Raw genomic sequence first — 9,463 nt, forward strand, 5'->3', positions numbered from 1 at the left:
AGCATCCGCCAACTCCTGGACAGTCTGTGGTGCAACGTGGCGTTGGTGGATGGAGCGAGACATGATGTCCCAGATGTGCTCAATTGGATTCAGGTCTGGGGAACGGGCGGTCCATAGCATCAATGCCTTCCTCTTGCAGGAACTGCTGACACGCTCCAGCCACATGAGGTCTAGCATTGTCTTGCATTAGGAGGAACCCAGGGCCAACCGCACCAGCATATGGTCTCACAAGGGGTCTGAGGATCTCATCTCGGTACCTAATGGCAGTCAGGCTACCTCTGGTGAGCACATGGAGGGCTGTGCGGCCCCCCAAAGAAATGCCACCCCACACCATGACTGACCCACCGCCAAACCGGTCATGCTGGAGGATGTTGCAGGCAGCAGAACGTTCTCCACGGCGTCTCCAGACTCTGTCACGTCTGTCACATGTGCGTGTGAACCTGCTTTCATCTGTGAAGAGCACAGGGCACCAGTGGCGAATTTGTCAATCTTGGTGTTCTCTGGCAAATGCCAAACGTCCTGCACGGTGTTGGGCTGTAAGCACAACCCCCACCTGTGGACGTCGGGCCCTCATAGAGTCTGTTTCTGACCGTTTGAGCAGACACATGCACATTTGTGGCCTGTTGGAGGTCATTTTGCAGGGCTCTGGCAGTGCTCCTCCTACTCCTCCTTGCACAAAGGCGGAGGTAGCGGTCCTGCTGCTGGGTTGTTGCCCTCCTACGGCCTCCTCCACGTCTCCTGATGTACTGGCCTGTCTCCTGGTAGCGCCTCCATGCTCTGGACACTACGCTGACAGACACAGCAAACCTTCTTGCCACAGCTCGCATTGATGTGCCATCCTGGATGAGCTGCACTACCTGAGCCACTTGTGTGGGTTGTAGACTCCGTCTCATGCTACCACTAGAGTGAAAGCACCGCCAGCATTCAAAAGTGACCAAAACATCAGCCAGGAAGCATAGGAACTGAGAAGTGGTCTGTGGTCACCACCTGCAGAACCACTCCTTTATTGGGGGTGTCTTGCTAATTGCCTATAATTTCCACCTGTTGTCTATTCCATTTGCACAACAGCATGTGAAATTTATTGTCAATCAGTGTTGCTTCCTAAGTGGACAGTTTGATTTCACAGAAGTGTGATTGACTTGGAGTTACATTGTGTTGTTTAAGTGTTCCCTTTATTTTTTTGAGCAGTGTATATATGTACACGGGACACGACAGGACGAGGACAAAGGACGTCTGGAAAACAATCCATACTTATTGACTCAAGACATTTCAGCTTTTCAGTTTGAATTAATTAGCAAACATTTTGAAATAAATAATTCCACTTTAAAATGATTGGGTTTAGGCCAGTGACAAAAAAAATCACAATTTAATCCATTTTAAATTCTGGTTGTAACACCACAGAATGTGAAAAAAGTCAAAGGGTGTGAATACTTTCTGAAGGTACTCTACATTTCTAATTTGTTTGCACCTACTTGTATGGCTCAAAGACAACTACAGTCCACTGCAGGAACCCACGGCTCCAGCTCAGATAAGTTGACCTAGAGTACAGTACTGTGCGTGTACAGCTCAGTCCAGTGCCTAAGAGAGAGCCAGTCATCTGATATCTCTTCCACACTATAAACTGACTATGCTGATCCTGTGAACCCCAGTGTTCCCTTCTCATCCATCCTAGTGTTGTTTTGATCCATCCCAGCGTTGATTTTCTCCAGCGCAGCCCAATGTGCTCTGGCCTTTCAGTCTCCACTGGACCTAACCAAGGATGGCATGCTTGTGCCGTACACCCCTTGCGCACACACACACACACACACACACACACACACACACACACACACACACACACACACACACACACACACACACACACACACACACACACACACACACACACACACACACACACACAGCCCTCCTCCCCAGAGAACTAGCCCCTAAGCTCCCATGGTCTTCATTTATCCTGCTATGCAAGCGTTGTTGTCTTCTAGCGCCTCTTCCTCACTCAGGGGGAGGTTGTTTACAGCATCATGATTGATAGGAGGTCCGGACTGTCCAGGCTCTTCCTTTGCAGTGTCCCCTGGTTGGCATGCATTACATTTCTTGCCCAAAACATCTCTGAAAAGGATTTTGTAGCTCAATAACTTTGTTTGAAGTTACTTTGACATGAATGATTGGGCATGACATTTAAAGCCCTTTGTTTCAGAGGGTTAACCATGCAGGTTAGGTTTATTGAGTAGCCGTTCTCATAGTAATGTGCACAATAAGTCACAAACTGATTTCACAATTTGCTCTTCGTCACATTAGTTACATTTTTTTTACAAATACTGGTCTGATGGATATGATCCGTTTGCTGCTGTAGCCCACATTTCCTCATTTTTTGTAAAAAATTACTCATTCTTATAAATGGGTCTCGCAAATGAAGTCCTCCCACGCATTCTTTTAACTAGCAGTGGCTGTGGGCCAAGTTCCCCTACTCAGTCTTAAAGGGATTGTTCATCGATTTGACATATTTGTTTGGCTACCGTAACAAAATCAAAGTATAGATTGCAGTCACTCCCTGTCCATAAACTGCCTTTAAGGTAAGGAAACAAACATCTATATACATAAATGCACTGAAATGTCTCTTTAAAATAATGAAATAAGTCACAACAAAAACAAATGATTCAATATCTACTTGCAGTCCCTGTGGAGTTTTGCTTGCTTGCTTCAGCAGACTATAATGTGGGTAATTGGACACACACTTGTCCTGCTGTCATGTCAAGATTCATCCGCCGGTCAAGAAATGCCCTTCTGAGCTACTGACTCACTGACTCATACTGTAGGCTTAGTGGAGATGAATTGAGCATTTAAAGTGAGTGCGTAAATGCCGAATTGGGGGCTTTTGGATTAAATATCAGTGACTCTAATGTTTCTCAACATCCTTTAAGGATGTTTCTCTTTCCTCTGTGAAGTCGAATGTCTCTAGTCTCCTTTTTCAGTTGTGTTCATGTGCCTGTAGGGGTTCTATGCTTCCCTTTCATTTATTTAATTTCTGTGGTTGAGTCTGCATTCTAAATAGTCAGCTGATTGGGTATGCGGAAATAATTGATGTTACACGGATAAGAGGTATACAGCTAATACTTTATGCTCCACTTACCACACAGCACGCGTTTATTTCACCTGATTGCATAAAAGACAGGGAAACATGTGTAGAGTGTAAGAAATGCAGAATGCATTTTTAAAAGGGACAATCTGGGATTCCAAGAATGTATGTATCAATCCCAGATTGTCCCTCTAAAAGGGGCAGTCTGCAGTTCGAAAAATAACAAAGTGATACCCTGCCACTGATTTGGTAAACAGCTGAGGGGTAGGGCTGGAGAAATGTAACGATTCTCAAACTCATGGACAGAGCTATAGATACACAGACTGACCATCCATAATATCAGATGTGTAGTTTTAACCATGTTTTGAGGCTATACAGTGTTTGTTTACATTTACATTGTTGGAGAAAAACAAGCTTATATTTTGAGTTCTGATGGGGTATGACATTTGAACTTAAATCACAGTATATTCTTCAATAATCAATGGGTATATATCATTATTTTAAAAGTCTAAATGGATGTAGCAACTGCAGATTGCCCCTTTAAGTCTTGAATTTCTAATGTAAATGCATCAAGCACAATGTCATTGAAGTACAGAATTCCATTGAGCACCATATTGTACATTACTGGACAAGTACAGTCCAATAAAAGGGCAAGTCCTTCAGCTGTCATCTAAAAAAACACCCAAAAAGGAAATGGCCTACAAAGAGAGAGTCACTGAGTAAAATACCAGTAAAAGGACCATTTCTATTTTTACCACTGTAAAAAAAATCTTACCGCTCTGGGTTTTTACCAGAGTGATATAATGGAATAATGGAAGCATTCGATGACATGGTTGCTACATAGTTGTCTGTTGTTACAGCTGGAACTTCCGTCAGAGAAAGCTCTTTGAGGATGACTGGAGGGCCTGTCTCCCCCAGGGCTACGCTTCAGGCTTGCCCGGCACTGAACATCGACATCTCAGAGTGGAGCCTGAAGTGAACAAAGATTTTACAACAGGGAGAACAACGACGCAGCTGCATGCACGCAGACATGGCCTCCACCACTCAACAAGCATAAGCGAAATGACGAAACGACGACTTACTGAAGCAGCGTTCTCCACTTCACAATTCGGATCTTAGAAAGCTCTAGATAGACCGTGTGTGCATTCTTTTGTTCCAGCTCAACATTAAATCACCTAGTTTAATGACTCAGCTAATCCACTAATCATGGTCTTGGTGATTAGTTGGCGAGACGAATCAGGTGTGTTGGTGCTAGGTCGAGAGTAAAGCCCACACATACTGCAGCCCTCCATGAATAGGGCTGAAGGACACTGACTTAAAGGGACAATACACTCCAAAATCAAATTTTGTCAAAAGTAGTCTAATGTCAAGATGAGTTCATGTCCCATGAGATCTGTTTTGAATTTATATAATTTTTGGGGGCGGCAACAGACATACACAACAAAATGCACAATGTAGACCTAGAGGATATCATTTGAAAGTATTAATTAAAACACTTGTTTCCAAAATGGTCCTCGATGGTAGATCCAGCTCTATGCCACAATCCAAATTGAATGAATAAGGTAAATCACCATGTCATTTCCACATTTGCAGTGCTTATCTTTTCCAATCATTTGGGCTTGAGCTGGATCTACAAACCAATGGTGATTGACGTCAACAGGTGCTTTGGTATAGTCTCTTAGAAAAAAAGCTGCTATCTATAACCTAAAAGAGTTCTTTGGTTGTCCCCATAGGAGAACCCTTTCAAGAACCCTTTTTGGGTCCAGGTAGAACCCTTTTGGGTTCTATGTAGGGGACAGCTGAAGAACCATTATGAAACCTTTTTTTTCTAACATGCTGACCACACCACCATATAAAGTCCAAAGAAGAAGAAGAAGCCTGTAGGAGGAGCGATTACTAGAAACAAACGTTTTTCATTTTATCTGTGGATTAATTGTCGAAGCAGAGGACCTTGTGCATTTCAGGTAAAATAACAACCCAATGTTTATATACCAGGACAAATTAGCTAGCAACAGCAAGCTAGCTAGCTAAATTGGCATAAATGTTTAATGCCTTTCGACCTGTCCCCAAATTAATATAATTGGTTCAGAGTTTGTTTTGATATTTCAACCTGCATGTCCTGATTGCGTCTGGTGTTGGGGGACAAAATCAACATGCGCGCGATGGCGCACGCGGACGCACACGCTTGTGCGGTCTGGTCATGTAAGAGTATGTAAGAGTGTATTCTACTGACAACCATAGCGAGCATGTCAGTAAGCCCTCACGGCATACCCATTAGGCTTCACTGCTCTTGGTGGAATGGCTTGAGATTTTGACTGAGGGATGCAAGATTGCTCATTTGAAACCATCCCTTCCTCTGCCTACATGACAGTACAATGAGAATGTATGATTCCATCATATTGATAAGCATAACATGATAACTTGGCATGGTGTCATTCTGCAATATGACGATAGTAATACAACCAATTTGGAGGCTTTTCCTCCCTGTATGACTTGATAATGAACTTACAGTACTTGACATACAGTATATTCCGATATTCTATGTGTATAATTTTCATAGATGCTAGACTGCAAAACTGTATGCCTCAAAAAGGTTGAGGAAAATTGAAAGTGTCACATTCTGTATGACATTTATATGACTTTTGACTTTGCAATGCTAAAGGCTTGTAGGGGACAGGCGTTGTCAAGCATGCACACACACACACACACACACACACACACACACTTTCTGTCATGTCATTGGTCTATTGGGACCTTGCGTGAGAGCAAGAAGGTTTGAATCTTAAATACATTTAACCTCCAGTCTGGAATGGCTGTTAATTTCACTGGGTTAATTTGGTTAGTGATGCATGAACAGGCAATACCCACCCACTCATATCCACCCACACACACATGCAAGCACGTACGGTTGCACATGCGCACACACACACACACACACACACACACACACGCGCGCGCGCGCAGACACACACACACGTAATTCAACAAGCTACTGTATACTCAGACTGGCTGATAAGAATACGCACTGACATATCATCACAAGCACACACACACACACACACACACACACACACACACACACACACACACACACACACACACACACACACACACACACACACACACACACACACACACACACACACTGCCCACTGGGGCACTGCCCACTGGGGCACACACACACAGTGCCTGCCCACTGGGCAAAGACGTCAGTTCAATGTCCATTTTTGATTTACATTCGGTTGAGTTGTCAACTAACGTGAATTCAACAAAAAATGTCACCATGACATTGGATTTAGGTTAAAAGTTGGGTGAAAAAACCCACAAAATTCCCTTGTTGATAATGTTTTGCAAACACAATAATTTCCCCACATTGATTCAACGTCATCACATTTTTTTCTTCAAATGACGTTGAAACAACGCTGATTCAACCAGTTTTTGCCCAGTGGGTGGCTGCCAAAGAGCCCCTGTCACTGGCTTCCCCCTGGCAGTGGTGGAATTTCAACACTGATCTCCTTCCGCGCAATAAGCTGCTGTCACCTCCGTGAACGGTCACAAGTCTCAGCTCCTCCAACGTCAGCCATGTTACACACACACACACACACACACACACACACACACACACACACACACACACACACACACACACACACACACACACACACACACACACACACACACACACACACACACACACAGAGACACACACTAATACACACACACACAGATACCCCCGTTCCACACACACCGCCCCCGCACACACACACACACGGCAGCCCCAGAAATGTCAAGTGGAAAGAAAGGCGCCTTGTCACAAAGGCCAAGCCAACTACTGTAAAGGTCAGTCCCAGAATCCACCACTATAAACAAACATACGTGTGTCCCAAATGGCACTCTACTCCCTATGTTGTACACTTCTTTTGACCAGGGCCCATAGGGCTGTAGCCAGAAGAAGTGCACTATTTAGGAAATGGGACACATGCACAGACTTCCTGGAAATAGCCATCATTAACTGACAAAATGAAAAGAAGGTCTTCATCTACCATTTTACTATATACTTTTTAAAATAAATACCTGCTGTAAGTGAACTACCGTAACCACTTATTCCTGTGCCGTAAAGTAAAGTGTTACCCATGAAAGGATACTGTAGTTGTAAACCATTCTTCTAGTTCTTTGGGTTTCCAAGGCAATGGAGGGAGGGGCTTAAGTTGAGAAGTGCCATCTTTGTTTTCCTTCTTTTGATACAGTTTTTTTTACAAGTGAACCATTAATCGAATGAAAAGAGCAGCCACAATTCTAACCGACAGATAATAATATCAGGTTGTACACAATACAATTCTTTCTGAGCATTGCATTCTGTAATGGGGCCCTTCGGAAAAGACTCCTGATTAAAGTTAGATGGGATTCTGGGTACCCTAGATGCCATATACCGTTGTGCCCTTAAAGGTGATAGGCAAAGGATTCCCGGTCTGTAAAAATAATAAAATCATGTTTGGACAAGAGCGATACTTTCTGTGTGTGTGAGCACGCATGTGCTTTCTATCAGCACAATGGGAATGGAAAGCAAGCGCATGCTCGCACATGGAAAAGTATCACTTGAGTCCAACATAATGGAATATAACGTTGCGGAGTTGACACATTTTGGTGTGTACGACATCTAAAGACCTGCATCACTATATTGAGAGCTTTACAGTTAGAAAATAAAATTACGTATTTGTGTCCCTCTCCTTGTTCGGGCGACGTTCGGCGGTCGACGTCGCCGGCTTTCTAGTCGCCACCGATCCATGTTTCATTTTCGTTTGGTTTTGTCTTCTTTATCACACACCTGATTTCTATTCCATGAATTATGTTCATTATTTTACCCTCTGGCTTCCCTCTCTGTTTTGTGCTTTATTGTTTGTCATGTGGGTTCGTGTTCTTGTGTTTTGGATTTTTGTGTTTTCCGTGTTGGATTTTTATTCTTCATTTTTGAGTAAGCTATCGGACTATACTCATCACTGTGCCCTGCGACTGACTCCACCTTTCTCCATCCACCAACACCCTCACAATTTGGGTGTTTTTGGAGCCTTTGTACATGTTTATCACCGCCTGATACTGCAGAATGAGCCTGAGGAAGTCTATCCTCAGTGTGGCTCAGTTGGTAGAGCTTAGCTGTTGCAACGCCAGGGTTGTGGGTTTGATTCCCATTGGGGGGGGCAGTACAAAACTGTATGCACTCCAGCTGCTCTGGATAAGAGTGTCTGCTAAATGCCTTAGAAAAAAATAAATATATATGGCTGGTGGGGTAAGTGAAATCACAAAAAGTGTCTGGACACTTCTATAATGTGCCAGTTCCGTAAAAAATATATGGTTGGTTCAAAAAGCGAATCTGTCCTTTAACTGCCAGGACACCCACTATATCTGATCCTGGTTTCAAACTCCTCAGAGTATTTAAGTATGTTCCTGAAGGGGTTGGCTTCAAAGCCAAAACGGCACATTTCGGTGATCTGAAAGCCCTCGCACAAAAACCTTTGACACGCCCGTGACGGAAAGATCAATCCCAAAGTGTTCAACCAACATGCCCGACCTATAAATTTGAATGTAACTTGACACTTACACTGTTGCAGAATCGAGTCACTCAACTGTTTAATTTTTCCTTCAAATGTGACAAATAAGCTGGCCTACTTTCCAGCTGAGAAGATACCCTGCCGAGCATTTACGAGATCCTGCTATTTCTCAAAATATTTCTATGCTCTCCCAAGACATGGAGGAAGAAATGCAGTAGAAGCAGAATCAGTAGCAGTTTTACCTCAATGACTGTCCCTGGACATTGGTATTGGGTCAGTGCATTTCCCCAATAACGGTTAAGGTTAGGACATGGGGAGGAGAAGCTAATCCTAGATCTGTACCTAGAGGGAACTTCACCCTGGAGCACCTCGTTGACTCACGTTCCAGAACAGGAAGAATGGTCCCAGGCGGCACTGTGCGATGATGTCGTAAGCCCCTTGGTGCGGCTCCTAAAAGCACAAGGCAGACAGGTATGCATCAGCCCCTTAAATCAGACTGAGTGAGCACAGCGGTCAATCTGGTTGAGTTCAGCCATCAGTAAAGTTGACCAGGCTTGCATAGCTACATATTCCAAAATAAAAAAAGTGTAGAATTCAGACTTGGGATAGTCATGTTTATGCCAGTGTCTTCATTTATAAGCGCACGCACGCACGCACGCACAAACACACACAAACACACCCCTCATAGTACACAGTAGGCCTATTTTACAGCTTCACTCATAACTGGGGCAAGAAGCCACAGGGAGAAAATAACACTTGGGAAAAGCAGTCTGTGAAGGAGACAGGAATTAAGAATTCACAAAAAAATCATGAAAAAACTCTGGAAGCATGTGCTACTTGA

The sequence above is a fragment of the Salvelinus alpinus genome, unplaced genomic scaffold, assembly GCF_045679555.1.
Source record: "Salvelinus alpinus unplaced genomic scaffold, SLU_Salpinus.1 scaffold_40, whole genome shotgun sequence".
In the NCBI taxonomy this organism is placed as follows: Eukaryota; Metazoa; Chordata; class Actinopteri; order Salmoniformes; family Salmonidae; genus Salvelinus; species Salvelinus alpinus.